The sequence below is a fragment of the Cervus canadensis genome, chromosome 15 (assembly GCF_019320065.1).
Source record: "Cervus canadensis isolate Bull #8, Minnesota chromosome 15, ASM1932006v1, whole genome shotgun sequence".
In the NCBI taxonomy this organism is placed as follows: Eukaryota; Metazoa; Chordata; class Mammalia; order Artiodactyla; family Cervidae; genus Cervus; species Cervus canadensis.
Window position 1 is genome coordinate 52,664,780 of NC_057400.1, and position 15,370 is coordinate 52,680,149.

The window sequence follows — 15,370 nt, forward strand, 5'->3', positions numbered from 1 at the left end:
TGCAGAAAGGAGTCAAAGGAGGATCTTGACGTCTTCATGGTAGAGGTGATGCTTGAACTAAAATTTCAAAACTATCAAAAACTGTTAGGTTAGGGAGAAGACATTGAAGGCAAAAGGGACAGCATTATGATGTCATCTAGCCAGCATATACAAAAGTTCAGAAGCTAGGAAAACACAGGCAGCTCTTCTTTGGGCTAATTTCTATGAGACCTCACAACTCAAACCTCGCTGCCTCTGGAGCAACTTAGCATAGCGTAGGTGGAATAGAACGGTGAGAGTTTAGGCCACAAGGGTGACCGGAGACCAGAAAAAGAGCTGTCTTGTGTGCTAAGCTAAGGAGTTTGAAGAGTTCTAAGCATGGCGTATAGAAGCTTCCCTGGTGGCTCAGTGGTAAAGGATCCTGCAATGTAGGAGACGCAGGTTCAATCCCTGGGTCAGGAAAATCCCCTGGAGAAGGAAATGGCAACCCACTCCAGTAATTCTTGCCTGGGAAATCATCCATGGGGTCACAAAAGAGTTGGACATGACTTTGCAACTGAACAGCAAGAGAGGATGCTATTTATGTTTTTAAATGATCTCTGAAAAGCACAGGTGAGCTGGATGAATTGTAAAGCACTCAGGACAGGGTGAGAAAGGCCTGTGTATGGCAGAGAGACAACCAGGTGAAAACGGCCAGGAGCTGAGGCTGTGACAGTGCCATGGAAGTGCCTGCATCCAAAGAACTGATGAGACCACATCTCTAGCTGGAGCTGGGGTCTGAGGGAGGAGCCAGGATGCTGCCCAGGTTTCTAGGGTGAGCGACTGGCTAGATGACATCATAATGCAATAGATGAAAAGTGAAATATACAGTGCAAATGTAACACCAAGGCGCTAAAAGTATAAAGAAGTAACTGGAATGGGTGAGGTTAATTAAGAAAAGAAAAGCTCCCCCCCACCCCCAATTTTTCGGCTGTACCTGTGGCTTGCAGGATCTTAGGTCCCCGACCAGGGGTTCAATCAGTAATGAAAGCGTGGAGTCCTGACCTCCAGGGAATTTCCAGGAAAAGCTTTTTTGGAAGGGATGTTTTGAATATGAGCTCGAAGAGGCTCATGGTCCTTTGCAAATAATTTTCTGAATATAATGTTTAAAACTTAGGCTTAGAGAGTCCTTCTTTCCAAAGAGCTCAAGTTATTTCATCCTTGTCACCTCATTTACCCTCCTTGGCATTTCTGTGAGATGCATAAGGCACATGGTATTGTCATTTTTGATTAGAGAAAGTGTGTTACCAGCCTAGGGTGAGGAGAGGATAGAGCTGAGACCAGAAATTACATCTTCATCATAACCTTTATATTAAACATGTACTTGCTGTCATTCCTGGCCAAGATATTTAAGCCATCTGGAGACGTTCACAAAATAATCCTCGAGTAAATTAGTGTCCAGATCTAAATTACCCAATTATGTGCTAGGCTATATCCTAACATTATGAAATATCTTCTCACAAATGTGCTTTAAATTGCGATTTCAATTCCCCACATGAAAACCTTGTTACATTGACCCTTCAAGGTGGAACCCAAGAGAAAAAGACATCCTCAAAATTCCAATTAACTGAGTTCCCATAAGCCCATCTTTATGGAAAAGGTGCAGCCTTTACCCCCATCTTCATGACTGGAATAAGTTAAATGAGAACATTGAGGCTTTGGAACTTCTCTCCAAACAATTAAAATGAAAGATGTGTTCTAAAGGCAGCTATTGGAAATAATGTATGACAATGACTTTATCATGAAAATAGTAGCTGTGTTTCCCCACTGCCTCTGAAAAGGACCACCAGCTAGCTACCACTTAAAACTGGTTTGTTGTGCAGTAACTGGCCTACTGAGAGGAAACAATGGAAATATGGCCTTATCCACAAATATACAAATATATGTAGAAAACAAAGGCTTTCCTTGTAAGACCTGTCAACTTTTATGGTCAAAGAACTCAGGCTAAATTCCTTTTTTTAAGCTTCATTTTACAACCAGATGGATTATGGTATAATAAGTGAGGCCAAACCAAGGAAAGCCTTTCACGTCTGGGAGCCTCTACCAGCTCCAGTGGTCAGCCCCTGACTGTGATCTCAGTCTTTGTGATCACAGCCCCTGACTGTGACCCCACCTCTCAAGATGACCAGGCCCTCATCAGACTCTAGCACCGTGAGTGATTTAAGAATTTGTCCACCAGTGAAACCAACATCCTTTTCCCTTTCCTTTTCTGAGACAACCTGGCAGGGGAAATAAGTGGACCAAAGGCTTTCCTGACAATTTAAATTAATAAGAAGTTGAGAATGAGTTTCACCCATTTACCCATTTCTACAGAGTAAAATTAATTATCAATTTAAAGAACATTGTGCATTGAGGCAGCCTCGAAGTTGACAGTGGTATTGGCAGAAATTGGGTCTTTCTCAGCTCAGGTTTCCTGGGCGAGTGCTTAAAATGCTTATGATAATTATTATTATTTCATACCTCACCCAGACACTGTGGCAAGTACTCTGCAAACATTTTTCTGGTGTGATCATTATAGCTCACCCTCACAGGAAGCAGTATCCCTGTATTAGACCAGGAGGAAACCAAGGAGGGGAGAGGAAGAGCTCCTCCCCCAGAGTCCCTACCTAGTTAGGGGCAGGTCCAGCCCAAGGCCTCAGGCACCATGTCATACTGCTTCTTTTTGAGAAGTATCATGCGTGCATGCGTGCTAAGTCACTTTAGTCATGTCCAACTCTTTGCGACCCCATGGACTGCAACCCACCAGGCTCCTTTGTCCATGGAATGCTCCAGGCAAGAATACTGGAGTGGGGTGCCACGCCCCCCTCCAGGGGATCTTCCCGACTAAGGTATTGAACCCTGATCTCCTGCAGGTCCTGCACTGCAGGCAGATTCTTTACCACTGAGGCACCAGGAAAGCCCTTGAAAAATATCAGATTCAGTCCCCAAAATAGGTGCATTGGCAGTAAAAAGGCAAACACTTTTTTGGACATTTAATACTAAACCACCACTATTTTTGTTTCATGTAGAAGGTGCCTTGTGTTTTGTAACCTAAGGCCTTTGACTTGCTACAGAAGGAAAGTGGCTTACAGAATCTCAGGCAGCTTCATGCACTCCCCAGGGTGGCAACCACCCGTTTTATTGGAATATTCAGGTGCATAGAATTTCTTATTATATCTCTTATCAACTCGACAGTCAGGAGCATTGATTCTCAAATTGCCAAGGAATAAACTATCAAATTACCCAGCAGTTTTCTCACCAAGCTCCTTTTGAGACTCTGTGTCATAAAAATTCAAAAGCAGAGTTAGGAGGGGAGTCTCCGAGGAGCCATCCATTCCTTGTGAGTGCTGGACAGTTGTAGACTTCGCTCCTGAGTCCTTAGTCCGTTTTCTCCCCCATGGGGCAAGGAAACCTGATTGAAGCTGGGATTCCATGAGTCTAAGTGGATCCCTGCAGTAGAGAAGAGATGGGCTTAGGGGAGAAGCCTGGGGAAGGACACCTTGGCTCCAGTGGACCCTTAATTAGACAGGCTTCCAGCAGCATTTGAAGAGGCAAGCAAACCAGAAAGAGAAAACAAGAGGGACATTTGGAAAAGGTGGAAGCGGGACCAACTGCCCGCTTCAGAGTAGAAGACATTTGTGTCCCCTCCCCCTCCCTCCTTCCACCCGTCCCTGTAAGCAACCCGCCCCTTTCTCCCACTCCCCAACCCAGGAAATTCAGTCAATAGTTTTGCTTCTCTGGTTGTTTCATCTATAGGTTAAAAATGCTGCTTTTTACAAATACTTCCCACTCACTATCGTGCTTTTACATCTTTATTAGATTGCTTATAAAATGTGGCATTTAATAAACTTAATTGAATCTCCAGGCCCTTTCTCAAAGCACTATAAATATCAAAAACTGTCAAATAGGGCTTTTTTCCCCCCTTTTATATAGTTTTTATAAATGGATAGATAAACATGAATAAAACAGAGCACAAAGGAAAGGATTTTGTGAGGAAGTAAAAAGCCAACACCTTTTGTAATTTCAGAACTGAAAGGCGGTGCTTTGCCTTACTTTGATATGTCTAGCATTTACGAAAAATTCAGTGTAGGAAAGTTGATTTTCCATGACCAACTATTTTTGAGGATAAAGATACATATACACAAGTACGTGTTTGTACTCCTCAGTATATAAGCTTGCAGTGGTAGGGTTCTGTAAGAAATACAAGTTTTAATGGACAGCAAAGGAACAAGTACAGTTCAGAATTTGACCACATGACTTGCTGCTGATTTCTAATTAGCATTGGTTATATGCTTTGTCAAACAGGCCAGACAGCCTCCTATAGAACTAAAATAAAACTGGAGAGGTGTCCAGTACATCATTGCTGATGGACAGATAGTCATGTGTAGAAATGGTGTGCCAGAATATGTCTAGTAAACAGGGAAAACATCCCTGACTTGTAGTGTCTGCAGTTTTCCATGGTGTCAGTACTCCTTCTATGGCCAATTTCAAATTGCCAGTCTGACATCACCGAACTCGAAGTTGGAAAGAGACGAAAGTAATCAGCTCATGAGGGCTGGCCCCAGCACAGACTGAATCACTCTTAGTCTTCTTGATCAAGATTATGTGGTCCTTTCAAAATCATGAGTAGCAAGGAAGCATGCATGATGAAACATAGGCTTAAATAAATCACAAACGTGTTATTGCTGGTTTCCAGCTATATTAAAATGTGTAGTTAGCTCAGAGAGCTCCAAGCTCCCCAGGAACCCACTGTTGGCTTAGATCCCCTCGGATGGCTGTTGGCTCGTATAGCTACACTGCCCATAGTGTGTGAATCATACCTTAGGATTTGAGTTTGTAAAAAGTAAGAATGTAATTATAGAAACAAAGAAACAAAACTTAAATTTGTGACTGTCTTTTAAAATGCCTCTAACAGCCACCGTTGGCAACTCCATGATGACAGGCACAGTTGTTGATAATAACAGAGATCTTTGCTTTTAGAAGCAGGTTTGGAAAAGTCTCTGTGGATCTGCAGAGAGAAGGCCTCCATAACTCACAGTGATTTGTGTTTCCTGAACCAAAATTTAGATCTTGGAAATAATCAACTGTAAAAGGACAGATTATTTGAACTAAAATTAAAAGCACTATGTTGGAAAAGCAAAGATATATGACAACCACATCAACATTAAGATGTGAACTGAGAATAAGTGATGCCTACTAACTGGGACAATCTTGTTATTTCTTTTTTCAAAAAATTGTATTCTAAAAGAAAAAAGAAAAAAATGTATTTCTTGGAGTCATCTCTAGAGACATGGGAGGAGGCAGGAGAAGTAAGTAGGTAAAAGAGCTGTTTTTGTATTTTGAGTAAAATACTTTTGTATTTTGAGTAAAAGTCCTGGGTAAAAGTTTATTTGCAGCCCATTCTGTAGTATTAACAGTTTAAGCAGTAATTAGGTAAGCCAGACCACTTTCTGTATTGGTTAAGAAACCTAGTTGGAGACAGAATAGATTCTTAATTATTAAAAAATCAATAAGAAGATTTACCATTCTTTTTCTCTAGGATGAATTCTTAGTACCTTCCAATTTCAAATACAGTTTAAAAATAAGTAAATAAAAAAGCCTTTTCCAAATATGTCAACTAACATCTGAGCCATTTTAGGTAGTCAAGTATATAATGCATCATATGAAAGTATACCTCACTTGACTTCTCACTTTATTTTAGCACCATCCCTAAAGTCTTTTTTCCATCCATAACTCAAATAAAAACCCCCCAAAAGGCAACAGAACAACCTTATCTCCAGTGGTGTCTAGTTGGCACCGGTCTGCCCTGACCTTAGACACAAGCCATTGTTAAGGGTATAACGCATTTACATATTTTGCAATAAAACATCAGTTATTTGCATTACTGTGTCAAGTTTTATTTGATTCTTTCACCTAAAAATGACTCATTTTCCTTTCTTGTATTTTAAAAACCAACTACTCTAAGCTTGTTTGAGAATAATCAAAAATTGCCCATTTAGCTAGAAGTCATTTTCTTTTCAAAAGGCAAATGTTATTTAATCTTTCAGCTGTTCATTGTGCCATCATAAATACTTTCTTTTCAGCACAGTTGTGGGGACTGAAATGAGCCCACTAATTGCCTCCCATTTCGACTGACATGTGGTGGTTTAGTGGAAAGAGAACACAGCAGGGAGAAGGAAATAGGAGGCTGAGAAAATGAGAGCTAATTATTTTCACTGCCTCATGTCAGGCTCTGTGTCAGCCTTGTTTTTACAAACTGGAAGGTTTAGCACTAAATAAAACAAACTGGCGTCATGTTTTTATATACTGGCAGTGTCATGGAAGCAGCTGCACATCTCAAAGACAATATAATGCCTGCGTTCGCATGGACACCATCTGACAGACACTGTGAGCCACGGCTAATGAGGACATCACAGTGGTGCCAAGTGAAAGGTGCTGAATTATGTATGATTCTTCATCAGTACAGCAATAGTCCTGTACATCATTATGAGACATTGTTTTGCTGGAGAGATTAAAACATTCTTAGTTCCAGACCCTGCAACCTATATGCGCTGAAAGAGGTTATTAATGGAATTTTTAGGGAGAGTTTCTTGTGGATTTCTTTGGGGTTGAAAAACAAATCTCGTGGGACAAAGCTGTGATGGGTCATGACACCGTACAGATAAAGAAGAGAGGCAAATTAACCATACTTGCATTATCTTCCTTTTAAAGGCAGCATAATAAAATAGAGTGTAGCAGGGTTATACATAATGATAAATAACCCAGGTGCTATCATGGGATGTTCCTCTCTCCTGCCTTTAGAACAGCAGGTTCCAGCAGCTGAGCGAGATAATAGCAATGCATGTAAAGGAGCCTTCGGAGGCCTAAATCATCAACATCTTACTACTTTTAATACCAGCATGACCAACATTTCTATCATGTTTTTATTTCATCTTGTATGACTTCTTACATTTCAAAATAGTCAGTCGCCTGCTATGAGACTCTTTCCCTTTTTCCCCCCTCTTGAATCTTAAAAAGTTTATTTCGACCTCTGTATCTTAGATTTTAAAATATGTCCTCAGTAGAGGCCTTTTTTTTTTTTTAAGGTGGAAGGGCCTCTTTGCTAGAATCTTGGGCATTCTCCAGTGGGATTTTACTTTTTCTCTGGTCATGGAGAAGGGGGCAGGGTAGAGATGGGGATTTTAAAAACCTGTATCTCTTCCATTTGACTGGGCATGCCAGGTGTAGCTAAGTGAACTTGCTACAAATCACCACACTATAAAATCCCAATTTTGTGAAGTTCTGTAGCAGGCAAAATTAATCTATGGTGGTAGAAATCAGGACACTGGGTGCCTCTGGTTATGGAGATGTCAACTGGGAAAGAGCATGAGGGAATTTTCTATGGCAGTGGAATATCTTACCTGTTTAAGTAATTTGTTGTCGTTTAGTCTCTAAATCATGTCCGGCTCTTGCAACCCCATGGACTGTAGCCCGCCAGGCTCCTCTGCCCATGGGATTTCTGAGGCAAGAATACTGGATTGGGTTGCCATTTCCTTCTCCAGGGGATCTTCCCAACCCAGGAATGGAATCCAAGTCTCCTGCATTGGCAGGCAGATTCTTTACCACTGAGTCACTTGGGAAGCCCATTTGCGTAATTACATGGGTGTATACAGTTGTTAAAATTCATTGAACTATACACTTAAAAACCTGTACATTTTACTGTATGCAAATTATGTTGTTCAGTCACCCAGTTGTGTTGGACTCTTTGCTACCCCATGGACTGCAGCACACCAGGCCTCTCTGTCCCTCACCATCTCCCGAAGTTTGCCCAAGGTCATGTCCATTGCATCGGTGATGCCATCCAACCATCTCATCCTCTGATACCTCAATAAAAAATACATTAAAATTTTTTTTTATGTCTGTAACCTTCAGATAAAGATCATCTATAGGAGCCTGAAAGCTCAATGTGGAGGTCTATTTCCTCCTCAAATGGCCTGAATAATCTTGCTCCTAGATTTTTAAAGATTTACCTGTAATGTTCATGTTTGCGATAAGATTTTGGTAGGAAAAAAAAATAGATTGTTGTTTCTGAATTGCCCAGAACTTAATATAATATTTAAGTATAACTTTTGTGCTAACTTCAATCACTTTTTCTATTTAGAAACTTTACCTCTATCCTGATGAGTTCTTTTTCTTTCCTTCCTTCTTTCTTTCCTTTTTTTTTTTTTTTTTGTGAGAGGGAGAAGGGATGTCTATGTTTAGAATCACATGTATTAGCCTAGGACTCCAAAGAATTTTAAACAGCTTGCAGAGAATGTAATAGTGATTTCTCACAAAGAGATACTTAATTTAGCATTAACTGAGTGTTGTTTAGAATGTTATCTTCCCAGTGTAAGAGTTTCTGTTTTACTTGGCCAGTAATCTTAATTCAGAAAAATTTTTCATATAATTGGCAATGCAAAAGCAGTTCAAATGGAATGCTTTCTCATCCTCCATTAACCACATACTTGCTCCAAAATTATCCAGGTATTTCAGCAGCTGCCAAGATAAGTGGTACATATCCTGGGCGCTCAACAGAATTAGTTTTTTCATCAGTTTCCAATGCAAAAACTCCCCTCTCCCCAACAGAATCTCACCCACGTCTTGTAGGTTTGCCCTGAGGGGCAGATTATCTAGCTAGTAGAAAGGTTTTGCAATTCAGCCCCAGTGAAGAACTTCCCAGGGCTTCTGCTCCTGGTCCACTGCCTTTCCCCTATGGACTAGTAATTAGCACTCCCTAGAGATGTGCAGTGGAGAAGGCAATGGCACCCCACTCCAATACTCTTGCCTGGAAAATCCCATGAACGGAGGAGCCTGGTGGGCTGCACAGTTCATGGGGTCGTGAAGAGTCGGACATGACTGAGTGACTTCACTTTCACTTTTCACTTTCATGCATTGGAGAAGGCAATGGCAACCCACTCCAGTGTTCTTGCCTGGAGAGTCCCAGGGACCGGGCACCCTGGTGGGCTGCCGTCTATGGGGTCTCACAGAGTCGGACACGACTGAAGTGACAGCAGCAGAGATGTGCAGGGTACAAATCTGAACACTGGGGATCCTCTCGGGTGGGGGTCTAGTTGTGAAAAGAAACTCTGTGGTAGTCAGGACCTGCCCCGTGATTTTGCAAACAGAAGGGAGAAGGCTGTTTCTGATTTGGAAAGTGGCAGGCCTCCCCAGTCTTGAAGCCTAAGCCAGGGCTGGAGGGAAGTGTTTGTGATTCCAGATTCTGGCCTAATCAGTCAAGAAAAGGAGCTTACAGACAGTGAAATGGCACCATATTCACGTTTAACAATGGTCTTTTTCAACAAAGGAGAGGGAAACTGGCTCTGTTGGACTTATTGGAGACTCAGTATTTCCGTCTCTGCCAGGGAGTCCCACAAAAGAACTCGCAAGATAATTTGGACTACTTGTTGACTTTGGAAGGTGGAACTCCTCTGGACTGTAATTCTTACTTTTGTTAACCCATAACAAGGCAAGCTCAGGATTCAGAAAAGTCTGAGGGGAAAGCTACTCTTCATAGCACAATAGGTCTCCTTGGTTTAGTTCTGAACTCCACTACATGCTCTCTGTGTGATCTTGGTCGAGTTAACTTATCCTCCTGTACTTCAGCTTCCTCATCCAAGATAAGGCTCTCCGGCTGCCCATCAGATTTCATAGCCATTGTCCCTCCAGTAATCTGCTGGTTTCTGTTTGGAGGGCCACATCAGATCTGTTGAAACTGGAAAGGGCAGAATTGGTGCTGTCTAATCCATCTATGTAAGAAGATGTGAGTTTTTTTTACTTCTATTTACTTTATAAAAGCAGTTGTGGTTATGTTGCCACTTGGCTGCACCTTCTTTTTTCCAACAAAGTCCCTGGCAACAGAGTTAGTCAGTGTCCTCTGGGCCAAACTCCTGCCCAAGGAAGCTGCTTTGACACAGCCTGTCCATTCTGGCCAGGTTTCTATTCTAGACGCTCTTTAGACCTTCCTGCCTCACTCACCTTCTGGCCCGCTCCCTTAGATGGCTGCTAGATGACAGGTTGGCTAATGTAATAACAAATTGGAGCTCTGTTGGTGACCAATATTGGCAACAATAGTAATTATTTCTTTTTTTATATTGAATTTTTTTATTTTATTGAAGTATAGTTGATTTATAATGTTGTATTAATTTCTACCATACAGGAAATATATATGTGTCTGTGTGTTCAGACACTTCAGTAGTGTCTGTCTCTGTGCAACCCTATGGACTATAGCCCGCCAGGCTCTTCTGTCCCTGGGATTCTCCAGGAAAGAATACTGGAGTGGGTTGCCATGCCCTCCTTCAGGGAGTCTTCCCAACCCAGGGATCGAACCTGCAATCCACACCTCTTACGTCTCCTGCATTGGCAAGTGGGTTCTTTACCACTAGTGCCTCCTGTAAAGTCCTATATATATGCATATATATTCTTTTTCATATTTTTCCATTATGGTTTATTATAGGATATTGAATATAGTTCTCTGTGCTATATGGCTGACCCTGTTTATCCAATCTATATATAGTACTTTGCATCTGCTAATCCAAAATTCCCAATCCATCCCTTCCGCAAGTAATTACGTCTTTGGGAACTCCTAATTTGGCTCTGGCACAGTGCTGAGTACTTTGTTTACATTATCTCATTTAGTCAAAATACAACAACCCACTTGTAGTTAAAAGAACACTAAGATCCAGACAGGTTACATAATTTGGCTGACAGCTCAGGTAGTTGGACTTTAAACTTGTGATCTTTCATCTCCCCTAGTGATGGCTCAATGTATGACCCTTTTCTATGTTGTTTCCATTTTAATAGGAATCCTCAACACCTTAAACCAGATGAGTGAATAATAGAACCATTGCAGACTGCCAGGGGTGAAATGAGTTTCAAAAAGGAGTCCTTCAAGGCCCCCATGGGCTCTCAGAGAATAGAGTTGTCTGCTTTTGATTTCTGCCTGTTGGGATGGAGAGTTGTTCACGGACATCCAAAATGACTCTTGAATGTTTCCGATTCAAATATCAATACCCACATTTCTGTCATTCACATCAAACCAAAATCAATAGCTCTCCCTAGCAAATTGAGTGGTTTTTAAATCAGAGCCAATATTCCCACTATCTGGTTCCTATCACTAGCAAGAAACTGAAAAGCTAGCAACTGGGCCTTTAAAATTCTATGTTAGGCTCATAAATATGTAGAATTTTTATTTTTAGTGATACTGTTGGTGATTTAATTCACCTCATTCATATGAGGTCCTTTCCAGTGATCTATTAGTTAAGACAACTTCTTCCCCAGCATTCCGTCCATGGTTGGGTCCTGTGGAAATCAATAATTTGTTTAAATCCTGGGAGTCGTGGAGAATGCTCTTGGACACCTCTGGCTCACCAAATGACAAAAATGCCAGGAATACCTTCATTTTTAAAATTTAAAATCAGTAGATTTTCATTTTTAAAAATTAAAATGGGTAATTTAAAACTGAGTAAAATTTAAAGAATTTCATTACTTCATTTGTAGATTACTTTTCTTAACTAAGGAACAATGAAATCATAGATACCCTGAAGATACCTAGGGCTTATATCAGGTGGCTCAGTGGTAAAGAACCCTTCTACCAGTGCAGGAGACGTAGGTTCGATCCCTGGGTTGGGAAGATCCTCTGGAGAAGGAAATGCCAAGCCACTCCAGTATCCTTGCCTGGGAAATCCCATGGGCAGAGGAGCCTTGTGGGCTGCAGTCCATGGAGTTATAGGAATTGGACACGACTTAGCAACTAAACCACCACTACCTTGACACATTAAGTTAATCATTTGGGTGCACACTTCATATTTCCTTTCTTTCTCTCCCAGCTTTGTAACCACCAGTACCTACTTTTTAATGAATGGATAATGCCCCTCTTGTCTTATAACTTCTCTGATTATAGTTTTATTACTTCTCTCGCTATCTTCTTTTATGGTTCAGGTAAAAGGCTTGCTTTAAGATAAGAGAAAAAGAAATTAAAAAATTAAAGGTCTGTAACCCTACATGTTGATCCTGTTTCTCCACATTGGATTTTGGGGAACAAGAAGCTGGGGCTGCAGGGGAGGACCTGTGACCACTTGTTATTTTGGTTGTATTGGCAAAGTCTTCACTGGCCCTGCTCCTTCTGGCCTGTGGTCAATAGCTGGTCCCACTCTGGAGCTCTGACAACCAGCCAGTGAGTCCATCCTATACCTCCCAGTTGCCCTCCCTATTGCTTTCTCCTTCAACTTCAGACCCAGGCAGCTCCCCCAGAAAAATTCCTTAATCTGTCTAAGCCTCATTTTTCTCACTTGCCTGACGGGAAAATAAAGCTAACTTGCAGGGTCATTATAGGTATCAAATAAAACAGCACAGTGTCAGTACCCAGCAAGATGCCGAGAGCATAGTAAGCACCCCCAGCCTGGGCTCCCTCTGAAGCCCCTTCTCTATGCAGAGCTCCCCTCGGCCTCTGATTGGCAGGGACCTGCGGTCACAGAGGTGAAACAGAGGGTGTCAGGCATTTGCACCACAATTCAAGGTCTTTTAACTGTGCTTTTGACTAACTTCATTTCAAAACTTGGAAGGCAGAAAAAACAGAACTAAGTAAACTCGTCTTTTCTAAGGCTTTTTATTCTAGCCACTGCCTTGAGGAGGCTCTTGCTATTTCAGAGAAGAGCAATCATGACACCAAAGAGTCATTATCCTGCCCAGTTATCTCAGGGCTCACGTTGCCAAGGGTAGCAGTGGCTCCAAAATAAAGAAATACTGAGAGATTTGTCAATTCTGAGCGACTAATTTGACTTGTGTTAGCCAAGAGCAAGGTTTTCATGTTATTGAATAGAACTTTTCCTTCACTAATTGCCTCTCCACCTTGTGAACGTGGCCGGGCAAAGAGGGACCATCGCCTCAGGCCTGGGCCCTTCTTGGTTCTGCCATTCCCCTAGAAGCTTTCCTAAAACGTAGGGCCCCTCCAGCTTCCTGCTGAAGCCAACAGGCTTTCAACAGTCTCTTTGTTCCTGTTCTTCCGTTAATAATTGTGTCTGAGCTTGCTCAAGGAACATTCCAAGTCTGCTGGTGTGAAAGCATGTTTTGGTTTCGGGGTGTAAGGTACTTAGTGCATTATCCTTAATCTCTCAGAATCCTTTATTATCTAATAATATAAGACAGAAAATGAATTTATGATCCAGGGGTCAAATTTGGTGCACAGACATGGGCTTCTTTTTCTTTTTAATTGCATACACAGTGTTTACCCCCAAACATTTTTATTGATGCGTTTTTCTAAGAGCAAAGTTGAAAAAATGTTATAGCAATTCTTGCATACTCACCTCCTAGATTAAAACAGAAGTATTTAATTCTACTTGTTACATCTCTCTATCCTTTTAGCCATCTATCAATCCTTATTTTTTGATGCATTTTAAAGTAGTATGGAGATATCAGGATACTTTCTCCTAAATACTTCAGTAGGCTAGAATTTGATAAGAAATGCACACATGTTAAGTATACACACTTAAATTTTAACAAATGCATACACCTTTATAACCCAGCTCAGCTTCCCTGGTGGCTCAGTGGTAAAGAATTCGCCTGCTAATGCAGGAGATGTGGGTTCTAAGCCTGGGTCATGAAGATCCCCTGGAGAAGGAAATGGCAACCCACTCTAGTATTCTTGTCTGGGAAATCCCATGGACAGAGGAGCCTGGTGGGCTACAGACCATGGGGTCACAAAGAGTAGGACACAACTTAGCGACTAAACAACAGCGACAATATAATCCAAACTTCTATCAGTAGAGCATTAGCATCCTCGGAAATTCCCTTCATGTGTCTTCCAAGTCAGTTGCCATCTGCAGAAGCAGCCACTTTTCTGAATATTTTCCACTGTAGGTTGGTTTTGTCTATTCTAGAAATTCATGTAAATTGAAGCCTTAGTTTGTTCTTTTTCTTGTACAAGATTTCACTCACTGTAATGCTTTTGCGATTTATCCATGTTGTTGCATGTATCAATAATTCATTCCTTTACATCGCTAAGTAATATCCCACTCTATAAAAATATCACAGTCCATCCATTCTCCAATTGATCAACACTTGGCCTGTTTCCAGTTTTCTTTAGCTATTATGATAAAGCTGCTCAGAACAATACCATACATATCTTTTTTCATTTCACTTGGGTAAATACTTAGGAGTAGAATTTGTGGGTCATAGAGTACATATATGGTTAGTTTTGTAATAAATTGCCAAAACTTTTCCAATAGTGATTTTACCATTTACTCCCACCGACAATCCAATAGCTCCAACTCACAATCAACATTTGATGTTCTCAGTCTTAGCCACCTGGTAGGTGTATAGTGTGGAGAAGGCAGTGGCACCCCACTCCAGTACTCTTGCCTGGAAAATCCCATGGACAGAGGAGCCTGGTAGGCTGCAGTCCAGGGGGTCACGAAGAGGCAGACATGACTGAACGACTTCACTTTCACTTTTCACTTTTATGCATTGGAGAAGGAAATGGCAACCCACTCCAGGGTTCTTGCCTGGAGAATCCCAGGGATGGGGTCGCACAGAGTCAGACATGACTGAAGTGACTTAGCAGCAGTAGCAGTAGCAGGTGTATAGTGGGATTTCATTGTGATTTTAATTTACATTCCCCTGATGACTAATGTTGTAGAGCACTTTTTCATTACATTATCGTTTTACTGAAAATTTAATTAACGTACTATCATTTAAAAAACGAAGAGGTTTCTTATAAGAACCAGATATCCAGCTTTTTATGAAACGCTTAAGGACCTAGCAAGACTAGGCTCATATTCCCACATGGGAACAATCAACAGAAGATGAGTAGTGGCTGCCCCTTTAGGGCAGTTGCCCTTTAGGTCCCCAGAGAATCTAACCCTTCCCTGATGCCTCCCCCAATGGTTGGGCCAGTTATCCATTGCCATATAGCCTCACATTTCCTGTTAAGAAGAAATGAAGCTATTTCTTGAATCTGTGTCATTATTAATACTGGGAAAGTGAAAGGTAGATCAAGAGAGTCTTATATTTCAAAATAGTGGGAAGACCACATTTCTTTGTGTCAATGGGGAAATATCCCTACAATGTTCAACATGTAAATTAAATGGGTCTATTTTGAAAGGTTACAATTTAAAGCTCTTAACTGCCTGCCTTTACTCATTTTTATCTGCCTGGCCCCTTTAAGGTGTGGAGTTTGCAACTTCTATTATAGAACACTTAGATTGATAAATGGTGTCTCAAGACTGCCCCGCCTGGGGGTTATTTAGATATAGAAAGAGATCTAATTTCATGTCCTCTTATTGATAAAGGGAAAAAAAAATTACAATAATACTTCATTGAGAATACTTCATGTGTTATAAAACATTGATTTTTAGGA

At 41.2% G+C, this 15,370-nt stretch overlaps 1 protein-coding gene across 2 annotated transcripts in view; it reads left to right on the plus strand.

Moving 5' to 3' along the window:
* Window positions 1-15,370, plus strand: part of MAP3K20 (mitogen-activated protein kinase kinase kinase 20) — a 163,073-nt gene that overhangs the window by 135,306 nt on the left and 12,397 nt on the right. The window lies entirely within an intron of this gene.